Source organism: Plecotus auritus, assembly GCF_963455305.1.
Source record: "Plecotus auritus genome assembly, chromosome: 6".
Taxonomy (NCBI): domain Eukaryota; kingdom Metazoa; phylum Chordata; class Mammalia; order Chiroptera; family Vespertilionidae; genus Plecotus; species Plecotus auritus.
In genome coordinates this window covers 38,015,251-38,037,026 of record NC_137773.1, presented here as the reverse complement: position 1 = coordinate 38,037,026, position 21,776 = coordinate 38,015,251, and the positions used below count along the sequence as shown (strand labels likewise).

General features: G+C 41.8%; 1 protein-coding gene across 3 annotated transcripts in view; it reads left to right on the top strand.

Annotated features, from left to right (window-relative positions):
- The first annotated feature begins 3,912 nt into the window (after positions 1-3,912).
- CDC42SE2 (CDC42 small effector 2) overlaps positions 3,913-21,776 on the top strand; it is a 102,954-nt gene continuing 85,090 nt past the window's right edge. For 2 of the 3 annotated variants that reach the window (XM_080672898.1, XM_080672900.1), the window contains exon 1: positions 17,965-18,097. The gene's annotated coding sequence lies outside the window, so the exon portion shown is untranslated. Of the gene's footprint in view, positions 3,991-17,964; positions 18,098-21,776 lie in introns of those variants that run through there. The other variant, XM_080672899.1, reaches the window with a different exon arrangement.

The window sequence follows — 21,776 nt, the reverse complement described above, 5'->3', positions numbered from 1 at the left end:
TGCTATAGTTTCCTCATTTATCTCTCAGTTGATTGAAAGTGAAGAACTCATGGGAATTATATTCCCTGAATTCTTCCATATTCAGAATTGTACTTATATTGCTCTTATACCTGAGAAGCAATTTACTGAGTATAAAATTCTTATGTCACACGTTCTATCCTTGAGGACTTAGAGTTCTTTGAGGACATTATTCTACTGACTTCTAATCAGGGCTATGAGGAAATATGAAATACAAACTTTGACAATCTTGTGCCTGGCCAATCAGAGTTTTCTTTCTTTATCTTTGATGCTCAGTAAGTTTCTTGCCAGGATATGTTTCATGTTGGTTAGTTCATAGTAGAGTCAAGTTACCTTTTATATGGAGAAGAAGTTTTCTTGGTTTATGTCTTTAAATATGTAAGTTGATCCTTTCTGGGGGAAGGGTTCATATGTTTGAGGACACTATTTATATTTTGGATCTACTTTCTCATCTTCCTTAATGTGATTAAGAGTTATCTGTAGATAATCTAAAACAAACATCATTTTAAAAAATTTATTGATTTTAGGGAGAGGAATGGATAGAGAGAAATATCGGTTTGTTGCTCCACATATTTATGCATATGTTGGTTGATTCTTGTATGTATGTGCCCTGACCAGGGATCGAACCCACAGCCGTGGCATATCAGGATGATGCTATAATCAACTGAATTACCCAGACAGGGCCAGCAAAAATCATTTTAAGGGGGAAAATATTAGAAGCATTCCCTATAAAAACAGAAATGAGACAAAGATTCCTCTATCATCTTTTCTATTAAACCTTACATTAAGGTCCTAACCAGTGTATAGGCATAAGGTTTGGTGAGAAGGAAATAAAATGGTCATTATTTGTGGTAGATATTGTTTACAAAGAAAACCCCAAGTAATCTACAAAGTAACAAATATCCAAATATGTCTTACAAAATATGTAAGACAAAGTCAGTTGCATTCCTATACTAACACTAAACAACTAGAAAACATAATTAAACAGAAGAAACTATTTACAATAATATTAGAAAATATCAAGCCCTTAGGAATAATCTAACATAAGATATTCAAGACTTCTTTAAAAGAAAGTTTAAAACTTTGTTAAAAATATGAATTAGAACAAATATACCACACTAATGTGAGATGTTAATAATAGGGGAACTTTGGGGTGAGGGATGAGGGCTATATGGTAATTCTCTGTATCTGCCACCCAATTTTTTGTAAACCCAAAACTATTAAAAAAAAGTCCATTAAATTAAAAAAATGTACTTCAAAAATGCATATAGATGTAATAAAACTATGTAAAAATAAGTGAAGATGCAGGGGTGGATAAAAGTAGGTTTATAGTTGATAATATGTAAAACACAGAGTTTGTTCTTATATTATTATTTATTAACTAGAGGCCCAGTGCATGAAATTCGTGCACGGGGGGGAGGGGGTGTCCCTCAGCCCAGCCTGTACCCTCTCCAATCTGGGACCCCTCAAGGGATGTCCAACTGCCTGTTTAGGCCCGATCCCATGGACATCCCTTTCACAATCCAGGACTACTGGTTCCCAACTGCTCACCTGTCTGCCTGCCTGATTGCCCCTAACTGTTTCTGCCTGCCAGCCTGATCACCCCCTAACCACTCCCCTGCCAGCCTGATCGATGCCTAACTGCTCCCCTGCCAGCCCGATTGCCCCTAACTGCCCTCCCCTGCTGGCCTGGTCACCCCTAACTGCCCTTCCCTGCAGGCCTGTTTGCCCCCAACTGCCCTCCCCTGCTGGCCCGGTCACCCCTAGCTTCCCTCCCTTGCCATCCTGGTCGCCCCTAACTGCCTTCCCCTGCCAGCCTGGGTCCCCTGCAACTGCCCTCCCCTGCAGGCCTGGTCACCCCCAACTGCCCTCCCTTGCAGGCCTGGTCCCTCCCACCTGCCCTCCCCTGCTGGCTTGATGGCCCACAACTGCCCTCTCCTGCCGGCCATCTTGTGGCAGCCATCTTGTGTCCACATGGGGGCGGTCATCTTTGACCACATGGGGGTGGCCATCTTGTGTGTAGGAGTGATGGTCAATTTGCATATTACCTCTATATTATATAGGATTATTGTAGTATATTCCATATGAACAGGGAATAACACTATAGCTATTTATCAGAATTCTTAACAAATACATGACTTACTTTAATATTTTGTATATCTGTATTATTGATTCACACTTTATCAGTTAATGGAATACAAAATTAGAATTGAAATTGTTTCTTGGTGGGCAAAAGAATATGTTGGGAAGGTCTTGCTGGAGCAAGAAACTGTAATTAGCCTCTTTAGTCCTTTTCACCTTTCTAAACCAATACGTCACTGTAGAGATCATTCTTTATACTAAAGGTAATTATTTTTAAAAAACCACACACAACAAAGCAAACGTTCATCTTTTCCCCATTTAAGAAATTCCCATTAACTTGTCAAATGATCAAAATGTTAATTTCCCCCTCCCCCAAATAAGTTAATTTTCTCTCTCTTAAGACATCTGCCTCTTCTAAGAATTTCTCATAATTTTTCTCTTTAGATTTAACCTAGAGTAGAATATGCAGTTCTATCTGTGAGAACAAGAGCAGAGAGGAAAAAAATGTCTAGGAAACAATAAATAAATAGCAGAATAAGTCATGGAATTGATATTGCTCATTGAATCTCATCTGTGTGCCATTATCCTATCGAATAAAGAGGGAATATGCTAATTGACCCTCATGCCATCGCAAAGATGGCAGCACCCACAGCCAATAAGGAGGGAATATGCTAATTGACTGCCATGCCCTCAAAGATGGCAGCGCCCACAGCCACAAGATGGCAGTGCCCCTCCCCTCAGCCCCACCAGGATGGCAGGCGCGCACCTGCCTCTCGAGTCCCCCAGTTCCTTCAGCCCCCCAGCTGCCCAGGGCCGCCTGAGGTGCAGGCAAGCCTCAGATGGCAGCTGCGCAGCCACCCATGGCCGCCCAAGGCTCAGGTAACCAGGGCCAGCTGAGGCTTGCGCTGCCGGCAGTGGCAGCAGCAGAGGTGTGATGAAGTGTCGCCTTCCCCTGATTGCCGGGTCGCCTCCTGCCTCTGAGGGCTCCCGGACTGTGAGAGGGGGCAGGCCAGGCTGAGAGACCCACCTCCAGTGCATGAATTTTCATGCGCCGGGCCTCTAGTTGTTTATAAAAAGATAATTCTAGTTAATAAAAAACTGCTCAGATCAATGAAAAATTAACTAGGAAGAAATTAACCTCTACAATACTGATGATTTCTTAAAAATAAAGAGATGAACATGAAATAATCATGTAGGTACTATATTCCATTTCCATTTTTCATATACTGCCCTTTATGGAATGAATGTCACCTGGAACTTCTCAAGGAAGTAATCGAAGCAAGAATATTTTTAAGTTCAAAGGTTATATATGATGCATTAATGATATGTCCATATAAGCTTTATTCTTAAATCAACATCATTAGTACATTTTGTCTTTCTGCCTACTTATTGTCATCTTCTAAATAAAGCCATACTCCTTAGTATGACCTAGTCTCTTCCTGCAGGTCCAGCATCATTTCCTCTCCATGCCCATGTGTACCCTTCTCCAACCCTGTACTCATCCTCCAGTTCCCTAAGGGCACCACACTCCCATTTCTCCCTGATTTCTTACATGTTCTTTAATGCCCCAAAAATTTCATCCTTCCTTTTATTTTTGGATAATTTCTCTCAAGCACCTGCTCTTTTGGGAATCCTTTTTGGATCTCCACAGGCTGAGTTAAATACCCTACCCTAGAACTATCTCTATGATAATACTCAGCAAACTGTGCCCAACTTCCTCTTCACACTAGAGTAATGCTGGAGCCGGAAGCTGTGGTGGCAGCATCTTGATTCAGCAGCTTCCTGACTAGCCCTAGAGCCAGAGCAGGGGCTGGGCTGAGTCTTGTGGCTGCATGGTAGAAGCCAGAGAATGAAACATGCATCCCAAGGCCAGGCTGGCCTGAGAACAAGGTAAGACCAAGATTTGTATTCTAAAGGGGGGTCAGAAATAGAGAAGAAGCAAGATGTTGTGGGTACAAGAGGGAGAACCTGGAAAGACTTCAGAGGCAGAGGGATGTCAGAGGTGCAAAGAGCTGCTGAAATCCTACAGCCTTGTCTTGCTGGTTTACTTGTCTTTTTACCAGTCTCCATCCCCATCCCAATAGCTTAGGTGCCTAGGTTGTAAATCTCCCCTGCCTGTGTTGGGGTCTGCCACTCGGTAGGTAAGCAGCATATATCTGTTGAGTTGAATTGAGCCCTATGAACCATACTTTAAAGACCATTCTTCAGAACCTCTCACAAAGGACATTTTTCTAGGCAACCTTCCCTCATCCCCACTAAAAGGATTCTGTTCTTATAGATATTTGTTGTATACTTTTTGGTATCTCTTTCATATCCCACCTTGTGTTACACGTTTTTGGATGTGTCCTATTTTTTTCTATCTGAGTGTATTTACCCTAGGGCCAAGATCACTGCCTGAACCATCTTTGAAGATCCCAGTAGAAGTATCACAGATTTTGTGTGAGTCTTTATGTGGCTGCTGTGCATTGCTCCTATTTCCTGCAAGTTCTGGTTTGCTTTAGTCCTAATTCTCACATAATGGAGATGTTGTCTTAGAAAGGAAAAACAAGCTTATGTAGACTCCACAAATCTAGTCCAATGTCTTCAAAGAAAAAGCAAAGGAAATAAATATATAATCCTCTACTAAAGTTACTTTAAAAACTAATGTGTATTCTTTTGTGCAAGATAGGTTTTTGTTTAACCTAGCTATCATGGTTCCTAGTATTACTTTACTTTGGCTATGTAGCTCTGATTTGTGGTATGTTGTGGAATTTGAAATTGGAAACCCATGTACCACTTATACCCTGATTCCCTAACCGAAGTGTGACTCACCGTAACTAAATGATGGTAAACAAAAGAAAACCATTTGGGTTCGGTATGTGCCAGAGAGCGGTGTGTTTGAATGTGTGTTCTCATGTATCCATAATTATCTATTTACCACCTACTTATACTTGTTTTATAATTAACAGAGAGTAAAGGAGAACGTATTGAGATATTTATTTAGAGGTCTAGTGCTGAACTGTCCAATGCCGTAGCCACTAACTACATGTTGCTCTTGAGCTCTTGAAACATGACTATATAGAACTGAGATGTGCTATAAGTATAAAAAATACAAACAATTTTGAAGGCTTAGTTATAAAAAGCAAAATATGTCAATATTATTTGATATTGATTGTATGTTGAGATGACAATATTTTGATATATTTGGGTCATGTAAAATATATTATTAAAATTTGTTTCCTGTGTTTATTTTTACTTTTTTTATATGGCTCCTAGAAAATTTTTAATTACACGTGTGGCATGCATTATATTGCTATAGGATAGCTCTGTTCCAGTATATGCTATAATTTAGTTACTTTTGCTTTAAAAACATTGCAAGGAAGCTGTGAAAACAATTCTGCGCTATTTTAGAATAAGTAGTCTGGGGCTCAGAGGAGGTTAAGAAATTTCCCACAGTCCTATCCAGTTTGGTTCAGTGGATAGAGCATTGGCCCGAGGACCGAACAGTTTTGGGTTTGATTTCCGTCAAGAGCGCATACCACAGTTGCAGGCTCAATCCCCGGCCCTGGTTGGGGCATGTGCAGGAGGCAACCAATCGATGTGTCTCTATCACATTGATGTTTCTATCTCTCTGTCTCTCCCTCTTTCTTCCACTCTTTCTTAAAAAAAAAAAAATCAATGGAAAAATATGCTTGGGTGAGGATTAACAAACATATAAAAAGAAATTTCCTACAAGCCCATGATCAGACAGCCAGCAATCTGCAGAGCATACTCATATCCACCTTATCCTAGAGATCATCCTCTTTTCACTAGAGGACACTGCCTTTCCTTTTCAGAGACTGGCACCATATGCTACCAGAAATTCTGCCACCCACAATTGTGAGGTCTCACCCATCTGTTACTTCAAACTAATGTCTATTTTCCAAAAGAAAATGTAAGTCCCTCACATATCAGAAATTCCAGTCTTTTCTCATGGTTCCCCTCCCCACAGAATCACAAACAACCCAGGCTTGTTTACTACTGCTTGAGAATTGATCCATTTGTCTTTGTGGATTGAGAAGAGTGGATGCTCAGCTACACTCGAGGCTATAGGGCCACCTCACAGCCTATCAAGAGAAGGGTTAATTCAGTGACAGTGTTTGTGTAAGTTTCCTTTTGCCGTGTAACAAGTGACTATTAGTGGCTTAAAACAACACCCATTTATTAGCTTATATTATCTATAGGTCAGAAGTCCAGCATGGTGTTGCTGAATTCAATGCTCACAGTATCACATGGCTGACATCTAGGTGCCTGGAAGTCTGAGTTCTCATCTGGAAACTGGGAGAAAAATCTGCTTCCAAGTGCAGTTTTGTTGTTGGCAGAACTCAGTTCCTTGTGGGTACAGGACTTAGGCCCCTGTTTCCTTGCTGGCTGTCGGCCAGGGGCCACTCTCTGCTTTCAGAGGCCAGCTGTAGTCCTAGTCATGTGCCCCATGCCCCATCTACAAGCCAGCAATGGCACATCAAATCCTTTTCATGCTTTAAATGTCTCTAACTTCTACTTCTGCCAACAGCCTGCAGCACAGTAGACTATCAATAGGTTGTCTCCATAGCAATAGAAAACTGTCCTTTTAAGGGCCCATGTAATGAGATCAGACCCACCCCCAGATAACTTATTTTAAGGTCAACTATGACATATAAGGTAACATAATCATGGGGATGATATGTCATCCTTTTCGCAGGTTCCAGGGGTGAGGGCATGGGATATTGGAGGGAGTGGATGGTGCATTTCAGCAATCTGCTCACTACAGTCCTAGGGATACACAGGGCATGTACCACATAGGGGCAAAGTATCAGAATCCTCCAGCTGCTTAGCTTAGCTAGTTGTGGGGACAAAAGCAGGCACTACAACACCAACTAGGGTTGCCCTAACCGGTTTGGCTCAGTGACTAGAGTGTCAGCCTTCAGACTGAAGGGTCCCAGGTTGGATTCCGGTCAAGAGCATGTACCTTGGTTGCGGGCACATCCCCAGTAGGGAGTGTGCAGGAGGCAGCTGAATCGATGTTTCTCTGTCATTGATGTTTCTAACTCTCTATCCCTCTCCCTCTGCCTTCCTCTCTGTAAAAAGTCAGTAAAATATATTTAAATAAATAAAAATAAATAAAACACCAACTAGGGGGAGGAGTGGAAGATGGGATGGGAAGAAGCCTGGTTTGTCATCTTCCCTCTCTTCCAACTTTCCCTCTGAATTTTACTCATCTTTTGCGTTCTTTGTGAAAACAACATGTAGATCTCTACGCTAGGAGGAAGTATAAAGTTTCTGTGCTGCCTGTTTACATATATTTTTATTTCAGAGAGGAAGGGGGAGAGAGATAGACATATCAATGAGAGAAAATAATTGATTGGCTGCCTCCTGCACACCCAGGAGATGGAGCTGGCAAACCAAGCATATGCCCTGACCTGGAATCGAACTGTGACCTCCTGGTTCATAGGTCGATGCTCAGCCACTGACTGGGCTGTCCTGCCTGTTTTAAGGCCTCAATGTCCAGGCACCTGGAGGTACATTGGAGCCTCCATGTTTTCTCTTGCTGGAGCCCTTGTAAATCATGGAGATGGAAGTCCTGCTGACGCCTGCTACATGGCTTCCTAACAGGACACTCGGGCCTATTCTGCTGTGACTGAAGCAGCCAAAGGTAGGAGAGGGAACCTAAGTCAAACTTGATACTTTTACCCAGAGCTGACCCTTTTCCGGTCAAGGGCATGTACCTTGGTTGCAGGCACATCCCCAGTAGGTTCCTCTGGGCCAGGGAGCTTCCTCAAGGTGCAGGGCAGAGCACCTTCCCCTTGCCTGAGGCCCAGTGCCAACTCCACTCCTCATGTTTACCTGCCTCTCGGACTCTTTCCTTTCCCTTCTCTCAGCCGTCGGCCAGTACTCAGCTCAACATCCATTGAGGCTCTTGCTCCCCCTGGGAACTCACCTGTTATGTGCCAGTTACTGAAGCTTTGCTCGCCAAGCTATGTGTTCCCTAAAGTGCCACGTCCCTTCTCTCTTTACTGCCACTACGGTTTACTTGAGAGGTTTGTTTTAGCTGACTCATATTTTTAACTTTAACTTTAAATATGAATTACCTGACACATAACTATTTAGAAAAATGAAATTCTTTTTTTTTAATATTTTATTGATATTTTACAGAGAGGAAGGGAGAGGGATAGAGAGCTAGAAACATCGATGAGAGAGAAACATCGATCAGCTGCCTCCTGCACACCTCCCACTGGGGATGCGCCCGCAACCAAGGCACATGCCCCTGACCGGAATCGAACCTGGGACCCTTACAGTCCTCAGGCCAACGCTCCATCCACTGAGCCAAACCGGTCTCGGCTAGAAAAATGAAATTCTTAATCACGGGTGGTCTGTAACCTGACATAGCAAAATGATCCTCAAAAAGGCTCCTGGTTGTGCCCAGAGGCATTTTTTTATTACAAATCCTAACTCTTTTCCTGCTTTGTTTTGTTGTTTGTTTTTTAGCTGAGGGCCTACAGTGCGATTGTATCACAGGCAATGTGTTGAAGCTAGGCAAGCTGCATGTACCCCAAGTTACCACTCTCCGTCCTTGCCCCACCTCAGCTCCTCTGAAGTGTAGCATTACCTATTACCTAAAACCATCTCTCTCACCACAAGAGGTGTGCACATCCATAGTTTAGAAAACACTGATCTGACTCCCTTCTTCCCAGAGACCCACTTCCAATTCCTCTCCAAGACACTTTTCTGATCAGTACAGACCCCCTCCACTGCATTCGCAGGGCTACGGTGTCTAATTATTCACGTGTTGCTGTGTGACATTTCATTAAGGACAAAGGCCATGCTTTATGTGAAGTTTTCCCACAGCACTTGGTATGCTACCTGGCAAACAGCAGACATTCAATGAATATTTGTGGTTTGATGAGCAGCAAGGGTCATCTCTGGGTAAAAGTATCAAGTTTGACTTAGGTTCCCTCTCCTACCTTTGGCTGCTTCAGTCACAGAAAGGGCCATGGACTACAGTTCTCTGAGTTGGTCAACCACTTGTCCAAATCATACTAGTACTTCAAGTGCTATGTGTCTCATTATCTGGTTGAATAATTAGCTAAGATACTTGGTGTTTGCCACTGGATGTTACGATGCTTCCCTGGGTCTTATACATTTTTTTTTTTTTTTGTATATTCTGTCACACTGAAAACAGACCATGTATACATAATAGATGTTCAATAGATATTTACTGTATAAATAAATGAATACATGCTGTATTATTTGTGTCTTGGAGTGCCCCTGTTACATCATCAGGAAAAAATAATGAAATCCCTAAACTATTTACATAACATTGATCAAGGGGTTTTACTTAGTTTCTTAAGTATAGAAAAACTTTGGTTTTGATTCAGAATAATAAAAATGAAATATTCTGCCTTTCTTCTTTCTTTTGGTCTGCTTGGCCAATTTATTTATTTATTTGTATTTTAAAATATTATTCTTAATTTTTCAATTACAGTTGACATGTGATATTATATTAGTTTCAGATGTATAGCATAGTGATTGGACATTTATATAACTTGCTAAATGATCACCCCGATAAGTCTAGTACCCTTCTGACACCATACATAGTTATTTCAATAATATTAACTACATTCACTATGCTGTATTTTACATCCCTATGACTATTTTTATAACTGGCAATTTGCACCTATTAATTCCTTCCCCTTTTTTACCCATCCCTCAACCCCCTCTAATCTGGCAATCATCAGTTTGTTCTCTGTGTCTATGAGTTTGTATTGTTTATTAATTTGGTTTTTAGACCCCACCTATTCCTCTTTCTGACTCACTTCACTTAGCATAATAACTTTAGGTTATCATGTTGTCCTGACGACAAGATTTCACTCTTCTTACAGCTGAACAATATTCCATTGTACCATACCTTCCTTATCCAATCATCTATTGATGGACACTTAGGTTGCTTCAGTATCTTGGCTATTTATACTAATAATAGCCTGGGTGATCATCATGCCCTCACGTCATCACAAGATGGCCATCACAAGATGGCTGCGTGCACAGCAGAGGCGGGGCCCGGCAACCGCTCCACATGGTGAGGCCTGTGGGTCCCACGGCTCCGTGCTGCATGGAGAAGGCCGGTCCTAGCGTCTCTGCTGCCTCATGCGGAGGAGGCGGGTCCAGTGGAGGAGGTGGATCGCGGTAGGGGAGGGCAGTTGTGGGTGATCATGCTGGTGGGGGAGGGCAGTTGGGGGCAATCAGGCCGGTGGGGGCGGGGAGCAGTGAGGCATCGATCAGGCCGGCAGGGGAGCAATGGTTAGGGGGTGATTAGGCAGGCAGGCAGGTGAGCAGTTAGGAGCTAGTGGTCCCAGATTGTGAGAGGGATGTCCGACTGCCACAGGAATCGGGCCTAAACCAGCAGTTGGACATCCTCCGAGGGGTCCCAGATTGGAGAGGGTGCAGGCTAGGCTGAGGGATACTCCCCTCCCATGCACGAATTTTGTGAACTGGGCCTCTAGTTAGAAATAATGCTGCAATCGCCGAAACCGGTTTGGCTCAGTGGATAGAGCGTCGGCCTGCGGACTGAGGGGTCCCAGGTTCGATTCCGGTCAAGGGCATGTACCTTGGTTGCGGGCATGTCCCCAGTAGCGGGTGTGCGGGAGGCAGCTGATCGACGTTTCTCTCTCATCGATGTTTCTAACTCTCTATCCCTCTTCCTTCCTTTCTGTAAAAAATCAATAAAATATATTTAAAAAAAAAAAGAAAGAAATAATGCTGCAATGAACATAGGGATGCACATGTGTTTTCAAATTAGTATTTTGGGTTTCTTCAGATAAATACCCAGAAATAGAATTTTGGGTCCTTTGTGATCTTTTGGTGTAGACTTTGTTTTAAAGTCTATTTTGTCTAGTATAAGTATTACTACCTCAGCTTGTTGCTTTTTTTCCATTTCCATTTGCATGAAGTATCTTTTTCCATACTTTTACTTTCAGTCTGTGTGTGTCTTTTGGTCTTTTGTAGGCAGCATATGCATGGGTCTTGTCCATTTCTTATCCTCTCAGTCAGTCTCTGTCTTTTGATTGGAGCATTTAATCTGTTTAAATGTAAAGTAATTATTGAAAGGTATATAATTAATATCATTTTATTATTCATATTTATCTGTCCTTTGATTATAAATGATAGTCTTGCTGGATAGAGTAATCTTGGTTGTAGGTCCCTGTTTTTAATCACTTTTAATATTTCATACCAATTCCTTCTGGCCTGCAAAATTTCTGTTGAGAAATTAGCAGACAGCCTTATGGAAACTCCATTGTAGGTAACTAATTACTTTTCTCTTGCTTCTTTTAAGATACTCTTTGTCTTTAACATTTGGCATTTTACTTATGATGTGTCTTGGTGTGGGCGTCTTTGGGTTCATCTTGTTTGGGACTCTCTGTACTTCTTGGACTTGTAGGTCTATTTCCTTCATCAGGTTAGGGAAGTTTTCCATCATTATTTCTTCAACTAGTTTCTCAATTCCTTGCTCTCTCTTCTACTTCTGGTACCCCTCTGATGCAAATGTTGGTGCTTTTGATTATTATCCCAGAGGTCCTTTAACCCTATTCTGTTATTTTTTAATTATTTTTTTCTTTTTGATGTTCTGACTGGGTGTTTCTGCTACCTTGTCTTCTAAATTGTTGATTCTGTCCTCTGCTTCATATTATCTACTGCTGATTGCCTCTAAGGTATTCTTTATTTCAGTTATTGTATTTTCATTTTTGACCATCCTTTTTTATTTTTTCTATCTCTATTTTTGTGTTTCCTATTTATTTGTTGAAGTTCTCACTAAGTTAATCTACTCTTCCACTAAGTTCATTGAACATCCTTAAAATCAGTGTTTTGAACTCTGCATTGATAGATTGCTTGTCTCCATTTTGTTTAGTTCTTTTTCTGGAGTTTTATTATGTTCTAACATTTGTTACGTGTTTGTCTCCTCATTTTGCCCCCCCCCTGCCCCCCGTGTTTGTTTCTGTGTATTAGGTAGAGAGCTGCTATGTCTCCCAGTCTTGATAGAATGGCACTTGGCAAATTTAAATGTTCCTTTCAAGGAGCAATTTAAGTCTCAATAGCAGTACACAGAGCTGATAATTCTTTCTCTGTACCTCAATCACTGTACACATACTTCTATCTAGAGGTGACCACATAATTAGTCATCCAAACCTGGACACATTGAGAATAAAAGGGGGCACAAATAACCATTAAGCCAGGACAAGAGGCGTCCCTGACAAACAAGAAGTATGGTCATACTACTTTAAAAATAATTGTTTACTAACTATATGTCTCTTGTCATTCAACTATAAAGCTATCCTTGGTCTTGGCCTACTTCACTTAGCTTCCTTTGCTGCCTAAAATTGTGCCTGGCACATAGTGGCAGTAGAAAAAAATGTTAGTGCCACTTAAAAAATATTCAGTTAATTGCATATTATACTATCTTGGTGTAGAACTCAAGCCATCCCATTTGTGGCCTATTATGAGCTATTTTCTCAGAATTGCAAATATAGGGCAATGAGCTTAATTATATGCTTGTGAAATGATAATGCTAGTATTTACCAGCACTTAACATGTGCCAGCGCCAGGACTAAGAACTTTGCTTGAGTTGTCTCACTGATTTCTTCCAACAATTCATGGAGGTATTATTATGGACTCATTAAGTGAGAAGAAAAGACAGGTTTAGAAACATTAAGAACCTTGCTCAGGGTCACCCAACTAATTATCCAGTAGAGTTTGAACTCTAGCCTCTGACTCCATTTACCATCTCTCCTGTATGTGAAAAGTAGCTGGTATCAAATTTTAGAAAGAAGTTTTAGTAAAATATTAATAGCATATATTTAAGAAAAAAATACATTTGCTTTAAAATTTTTGAAGGAAAATATATTTAAGTAAAAGATGAGAAAATCAGGCCAGGGTGACAGCTACATGAACTCATGAGTAGTGATAGCAGTTGGTTAGACCAACACATTGCTTACTGTTGTCCTCAGTGTTCATGTTTCCATTCTTTGTTACAATACGGATGTACCATGTTATTTTTGTGGAGGTCATTTTTTTGTTTATGAACTAGTAAATGTGCAAAACAGTTTCTTTTGTTTTATTTTATTTTTTTTAAATAAATCTGTATTGTTCAGATTATTACAATTGTTCCTCTTTTTTCCCCCCATAGCTCCCCTCCACCCAGTTCCCACCCCACCCTCTGCCCTTACCAACCCCCCCACTGTCCTCATCCATAGGTGTATGATTTTTGTCCAGTTTCTTCCTGCACCCCCACACCCCTTTCCCCCCGAGAATTGTCATCCACTCCCTTTCTATGCCCCTGATTCTATTATATTCACCAGTTTATTCTGTTCATCAGATTTTTTATTCACTTGATTTTCAGATTCACTTGTTGATAGATAAGAATTTGTTGTTCATAATTTTGATCTTTACCTTTTTCTTCTTCTTCCTCTTCTTAAAGAATACCTTTCAGCATTTCATATAATACTGGTTTGGTGGTGATGAACTCCTTTAGCTTTTTCTTATCTGTGAAGCTCTTTATCTGCCCTTCAATTCTGAATGATGGCTTTGCTGGGTAGAGTAATCTTGGTTGTAGGTTCTTGCTATTCATCACTTTGAATATTTCTTGCCATTCCCGTCTGGCCTGCATAGTTTCTGTTGAGAAATCAGCTGACAATTGTATGGGTGCTCCCTTGTAGGTAACTGTTTTTCTCTTGCTGCTTTTAATATTCTCTCTTTGTCTTTTGCTCTTGGCATTTTATTTTTATTTATTTTTTAAATACATTTTATTGATTTTTTACAGAGAGGAAGGGAGAGGGATAGAGAGCTAGAAACATCGATGAGAGAGAAACATCGATCAGCTGCCTCCTGCACACCTCCCAATGGGGATGTGCCCGCAACCAAGGTACATGCCCTTGACCGAAATCGAACCCAGGACCCTTCAGTCCGCAGGCCGATGCTCTATCCACTGAGCCAAACTGGTTTTGGCATGCTCTTGGCATTTTAATTATGATGTGTCTTGGTGTGGTCCTCTTTGGATTCCTTTTGTTTGGGGTTCTCTGCGCTTCCTGGACTTGTAAGTCTATTTCTTTCACCAGGTGGGGGAAGTTTTCTGTCATTATTTCTTCAAATAGGTTTTCAGTATCTTGCTCTTTCTCTTCTGGCACCCCCATAATTCTGATGTTGGTACGCTTGAAGTTGTCCCAGAGTCTTCTTACACTATCTTCAACTTTTTGGATTCTTTTTTCTTTTCCCGTTGAGTGTTTTTTGCTTCTTTGTATTTCAAATCTTTGACTTGATTCTTGCGATCCTCTAGTCTGCTGTTGGATCTCTGTATATTATTTTTTATTTCAGTCAGTGTATGCTTAATTTCTAGTTGGTCCTTTTTCATATCTTCAAGGGTCTCGCTAAATTTATCGGCCTTTTCTAGAAAATTCTTGGAAAACCTTATAACTGTGGTTTTGAACTCTATATTCAGTCATTTGCTTTCCTCCATTTCTTTCATTTGTGACCTGTTTCTTTGTCTCTGCATTTTGGCTGCTTCCCTGAATTGATAGAGTGGCTTTGTGTGGTAGGTGTCCTATAGGGCCCAGTGGCTCAGCCTCCCCAGTCACCTGAGGTGGACACTCTTGGTGCACCCCTTTGTGGGCTGTGTGCACAGTCTTGTTGTAGTTAAGCCTTGATTGTTGTTGGTATCACTGGGAGGAACTGACCTCCAGGCCTATTGGCTGTGAGGATCAGCTGTGTCTACACTGGGAGAACTTTGGTGCTGGAGACACCCTTATAAGACTTTCAAAAGCCTCTGTGTTCAGCTTGGATGGGGCAGAGTCTCAGGGTGGAGCAAACAGCAATGGCTTCCCGTCAGCCCTGCCCTAAGAGGCCCTGGGTCTCAGTGTCCCGTGGTAATCGCTGCAAGGAACTCTGAGAGAAAGCCGCCCTCGAGTTTCGCCCACTGCCAGACAGTCCAGTTTCTCCCCGTATGATTCTGCATCCCCAGAGTCTCGCCTGGAACTGGAGTTCAGAGCAGTCAGGAGCTTTTGTCTCCCTCCCGATTGAGAAAGCCAGCCGTATACTCAGTTGCCAGCCCTCTCCGCGCGCGCACCTCCGCATCTCTGCCTTCCGCAGCTCCTGTGAGTCTCAGTGTGCTTTTCTCTTTCCTTCTAGTTGTAGAATTTCCACTCAGCCAGCTTTCCTGTGGTTCTGGATGATGTCCATTTTGTCTTTTAGTTGTGGTTTTGAAATTGTTGTGCGAGGCAGCAGTTTAGGTGTTTACCTATGCCGCTATCTTGGTTTCTCTAAAACAGTTTCTTTTGTACTATAACAGTTGCCATGTACTTTTAGTAGCATGTTCAATGTATACTTTGTGAATAGTGTCTGTTTTTTACCCTGTCCTTTTGTAAGAAGATTTTATTTGGTAACAATTTTAAGGACAGCCCTTAAAATTGTTTCTTTCAAAGAGCAATAATTTTGACTCTGAAAAATTATTATTTTATATTATTGTAATTCATATTTTGACATTGTGAAACACATTGTCAATGTTTTTTTTTTAAACAAAAGTAGTCTATTTAATTTTATAAAAAATAATCCAAATTGTAAGGGATAATCTGTAGCCTTAAATTGTTTTAAATCATAAAGGACAAATTAAATATGTAAAGAGACTATGCTATAAATATAATACTGAGCAAATGATTATAATACAGACTTTTATATAAAAAATATCCTTCCACTAAATGAAATTGTCTTCTGAATTGATTTTTCTTTTTTTATACTGACAGGAGGGGTTATGAATAGCAACTGAAATGAGATATTATCAAGGTATTCAATTACATATGATAAGTTATACACAAAATATGAAAAATATTAAAATAAATATTTACTTAATGAATATTAACCTTTATGAATAAATAATAGGAACTTAAAGCATTCACACATGATGACTACATTTGTAATTCAAAGGAAAGTTTACAAAGACATATATCACATTCAGAATTTTCTGTTTTGTATGTACTAGGAAATTTCTAGAATTAATATAGCTTTGGGTTTCCTCTAGTTTATCACATTATTCCCACTAAGTGAAATAGAATACCAGGATATCATTGGTTAGAAAAATTTCATTAAGTGTCAAGTTATCACTGTACTCAGGACAACTAGGAAATCAATTATAATATAGGTAAGGCTTTTATGGTAAACATAGAAATTGGAACCAAGAGGAAGTTTAAAATAAAAAATTGGTTTTTGTTTGTCTGTTTTGAACTTTTTATTATCTCGAGGGACTTAAAATTTTTTCCATTTACTGTAGGCACTTGGGATACATCAATTGAACAAAACACAAAAAAATCCCTTTTCTAATTGGGAAGACAGACACTAAAAGGTAAACAGACAAAATAAATAAAAGATTGTTACAAGGTTTGAAGAGTCATGGGAAGAAAACAAAAGCAAGGATTAAGAGTTGGGGTTTGGACAGTTGCAATTTTAGATAGCGTGGTCAGGCTAAGCATTATTATTAAGGTGAGATATGTGCAAGGAGGTAGTAGAAGTGAAGGTGGACATTGGGGAAGAATGTTCCCAGCAGAGGGAATGGCTCTGGCAAAGGCCCTAAATATTAGTCTGTCTGGAATATTTCACGGACAATGAGCCGTTGGAGCTGGAGTCAGAGAGGGATAGGGAAAGGCACACCCAAGAGCTTTGTAGGACACTGTAAAGACCCTGGCTTTAGCAAGGAATGAATAGGGAGCCATTGGAGGATTTTGACTGGATGAGATGGGAGCTGACTTCTTATTAAGAGGATATGCTCACTGTTGTTTTGACAATAGACTGAACTGATGGTAGGCAGGGAGACCATAGGCTAGTGAAGGCCAGAGAAGATGGAAGTAATGCAGGTAACCGGTGGTCTGATTCTGATTTATTTTGAAGTTGCAACCACCAACAGGTTTGCTTAACAGATTGGAGGTGAAGATGAGAGAATGAGAGGAGCCAGGGATGACTGCAGTTTTTGGCCTGAGCAACTAACTATGAGGACTGTGGCATGGTCTTGAGTTGCTTTTTGTGCAAGGGAGAACTCTAAACATAGGGGAAAGAGAAAACGAATGTAGCACTGATATAGTCAATGGAGATGTGGAAGATGTACATGACTATATCCCAAGTATTGTAGGCTTGAAAACTTATAGGCATTTTAGCAAAGTCTTGGCTACTAGATGGGGGCACTCGTGTGTTTCTGATTTTGGGGATATGTAACATGTACAACTAAAGGAGTCTCAGCGATCCAGTAGACAACTAATTTCATACATTTCAAATGCCAGGTGGATGGTCTCGGCCCTAAGCCAGCTGATGACGGATTCAACGACTCTGATATTCGCTTTAAAAAAGGGGGGAAGGGGGAAGGCATGGTCCGATGATATCAGGGCATCTCTTAACTGCCACCAACTGACAGACAACTAACTAGTCGGAAGACTCAGCACCAGCCTCGCTCGCCTCGGGGAGTCCATGGCTCCGCTCTGAGCGCAGGCACCACCCCTCCGCGCGGTTCTGGGAGGGGGCGCGGGCCGCCGCCTCGGGTGGGAAAGGGCTCCCGCGCGCCCCCACCAGCCCCGGCCGCCATCTTCTGGCGCGTCCCTTCCCGCGCGTGCTCCATCCCCAGCTCCCGGCCTCGGCTCCCCTCGCCTCGGAGGGGATTCCTACCCCGCGGCGCGCCAGGGAGCGGCGCGCCGCCGGGTGCGGGCAAAGGCCACGCCCCGGGCCGGCGGGGGCGGGGCCGGCGGACAAGGGGCGGGGCCGGCGCTGCGGCAGCTGCGCGGCCCTCCGGCGGCTCTAAGAGCGCGCCCGCCCCTCGCCCCGCCCCTCGCCCTGCCTTCGCGGGAGCCCGGGCGGGGAGGGCGGGGCCAGGAAGCGGCGAGTGCGCCGGGGAGCGCAGCTGCGGGCGTGGGGGTGGTAGCAGCCGCGGAGCCGGCGCTGAGAGCGGCTGCGGCCGGAGCGGGCGGCCGAGACAAAGACGACGGTGAGTGCCGCGCGGCGCCGGTGGTGCACCGGCCCCCACGCCTCGCGGTGGCGGCCTGCTGGGCGGGGGTCCGAAGCCCCGAATCCCTGCCGCCGAGGGCTCAGGGGCGAGCGCGGCCCGGTCCTGCCCGCCGCGCGCTGCGGGCTGCGGGCTGAGCCTGCGGCTCCATTTTCAGGTCTGGGTGAGGTCCTCATGCAGCCCTTGCCTTGGGGTTTTCCTCCTTCACCTCCGGGAAGTGGTTGCTCAGTTCAGAATTCACGGCCGGCGGGCGGCTGAGGGAGCCCCCCGCCAGCCGGTGTAAAATGGAAATGAAGACCCCTCCCCCCAACTTTGCGGGTCTGGGAGTCGGGAGGGTGGAGCCGGGGGAGGGCGGAGAGGGCCGGGTGCTGCAGGTGAGGGCTGGGGAGGGGCGGGGACCCCTGCCCCGGATCTGGGACGCTCGCCTGGGGCGTCAGGCGTGTTCCGCCCGCGGGTCTCGCCGCGGCTCAGTTTTGGGCCGGAGAGAACCCGACCACCTCCCCGGAGGAGCTCGTGCTACTCGTACAGGTTGTTGTACCAGCGCTTGCTGCTTTGGTTGCGATTTTTGGTAACGTGTGTGGTAGGTAGGGCTCGCTGGATGCCGCATTAAAAGCTGAAAAGCCCCAGTGGGCTGACTTCTTGCTTGCAAGAAACAACGTTGGCATTACTCTTCAGCTGCAATTATTGTAAATGATAAGCTTTTGTAGGGGAATTTGGTGATGATGGTCAGTGCACAGAAAGTGTACAGAATTTACGCGTTTTGTGTAAAGGGCCTAGTAGATGCTCAGTAAAATATGTAAATGAATGAATGAATCTTGAAACATCAGACAAAGCTGATCTCACATCTAGGAAAATTTAGACACATATTCTCTTAACTAAGGAAAAAACCATTCGCAAACAACATGTAGTTTGTTTTATGCTTGTTTTTTGTTTTTACCCAACATATACATATTGTTGAGTGAGCGATCAGTTGTTACCACCAATATTTCAGGCGTGGAAGATGTTTGAAATGTAGAATTTTTCATCTTGAGGAAAGTTGGTAGTCATTTTCTGTTTCTTAAAAATAAGCCTTCTTTCTTTCTTTTTTTAAAGAATGTAGACGATCCAGAGGTGCTTGGATATTTTGTTATTCTTTTGAGACCCAGCTTTCAATTTCATTATGAATAAAGAAGTTCATGTGCTTTTAGAGGACCTTGGTATGATCTCGAGTTGCTTTTTGAACAAGGGAGAACTCTAAACTTAAGGGACAAAAAAAAAAAATACTGATGTTGCACTAATATAATTAAATCTCTATTTACTCAACAGATACTCATTAAGCGCCTTTTATGTACTGACACCTGTGTTGGATGCTGGGTTTCTAGGGGCAAACAAAACCCACAATTATTCTTTTTTTAAACTTGAGTGTGAAGTTCTTTCCTCATTATCGATGCTGCAAGTGGGGACTGTCTTACCCCTAGTTCCTACTGAAAGTTGGGGAAGATGACAGGTGAAGCTCCATGGAAGTGTAGATCCGTAACAGTCTGTTGGAAGGTAACTTTATAGGGCTAAGATTATTTGGTTAATTTTCATGTTATCAGTTTAATAATGTAAACCTCTCTGCAATTTAAAACGAAGGGTGGGAGAGTTTTAGCAAACTAGTATTTTTATTGTCTCTCTCCCATATTAGATGAATTTGGTACAGTGTATTGATTGAGAGAGTAATGCACTTCTGGTTCTGTTTTCTTAAATAATCTTTGCTATGGAACATTTTCTATTTTAAAATCTCCAAGGAGAAACAGTGGATTCCATGTCTATAAGAAATGTGTTTTTGTTTTGTCTTGTTTTTTATTGATTTCAGAGAGGAAGGGAGAGGGAGAGATAGAAACATCAATGATGAGAGAGAAGCATTGATTGGATGCCTCCTGCACTCCCCACGCTGGGGATGGAGCCTGCAATCCTGGCATATGCCCTGACTGGGAATCGAACCCGCGACCCCCTGGTTCATAGGTTAACGCTCAACCACTGAGCCACACGGGCTAGGCAGAAATGTTTTTAAATATTTAAAATAAAGCACCTTTTCAGAAATTTCATTTTGACCTTTTATTCACCATGTACAAATAATATAGTATTGACTTGATAATGCTGAAAAGGGAAGAACTTAATAATAATTTGTGGTTCCATAGTTGGATTTTTCCCTCCAGTATTACAAATGAAATGAAGAGAGAATGGGATTGTAGTATTTATTAATTCTGAACATATATGATTAATAAAACCTTTATTTGGCTTCAGAAGTCAAATTAATGTGCTCTAAAGTCAATCCTGATCATGATAAAATAATGTAGATTAATAATTTTTTTACAGATAGCTTTTGAATTTAGAGTGAACCCTTTTGACTTAACAATGTTTATAAGGTAATGTGTACATGCAGATATACGGTCAGATCTTTAGATTTACTGGCTGTTAGCTTTGTATGGTTGTTTCTAGGAATAATAGTAGAGGAAGTAATCCCTCAAATTTTAGTAATAGTTTTTCTTGAAATGTACATTTTTTATAGAGTTATTTGACAGTATACTCGTGATAGTCTGGTGTTGAGAAATCTATCATTTTCTTTCTTTTTTTTTTTTTTTTAAATATATTTTATTAATTTTTTACAGAGAGGAAGAGAGAGGAGAGGGATAGACAGCTAGAAACATCGATGAGAGAGAAACATTGATCAGCTGCCTCCTGCACACTCCCTACTGGGTATGTGCCCTTGACCGGAATCGAACCTGGGACCTTTCAGTCCGAAGGCCGACGCTCTATCCACTGAGCCAAACCGGTTTCGGTTCTATCATTTTCTGATGAGAAATCTAAAAGTAAATGAGAATAGTGATGGTGAAGAACAATGTAAGCAAGCTGTGATATGTTGAATAAAAAATGCTTGGCATGTTTTATTTGGATAAGAACTTCATCAGAATTCTTGACAATCAACAGCACTGGCACATGTTAGAATATCTTATCCAAGAAATTAGAACCCATGGTGACTAATTTTTTTGTACCTTAAAAAGTACCAAAAGTCTTTTTAAATTATTCCTACCTTGGAGTAGTTCATAATGTCCTCAGGCTAAATAAATTCCAGGATCCTCCTATTTTATAATTGTTTGAATATCTGAAATGTTCATCAGGGTATGTGTGAGTATTTGGGGGAGAGGTTTTTGTTTTTTGTATGTTTTGTTTGGTTTAAAATCTCCAAGGAGAAACAGTGGATTTCTTTTCTATAAGAAATGTGTTTTTGTTTTGTCTTGTTTTTTATTGATTTCAGAGAGGAAGGGAGAGGGAGAGAGAGAGAGAAACATTAATGATGAGAGAGAATTATTGACCCTCTAGATGTCTAGAATAACTTAGAAAGTATTTATTTAGTCAGATATAATAAAGTGATTACAAATGATGCTGATAATGGTACGTTGTAGCTGTGTCCAATTTGGTTGTATAGATTGTGAGAGAACATCAATTAACATTAGTATAAAACAGTTCCAAAGTGCTTTATAACTGATTTCTCACATTTATTCTACAGGATAGGTTGCTATTGTGCTTTTAGGTCCCACTTGTCTTTTTTTCCTTGTGTTTTTTTTTTTTTTTAATTTTTTATCATGAAAGTGTTTAGGTTTCTCATTTGCTTTAGGATGAATCTGAGATACTTTGT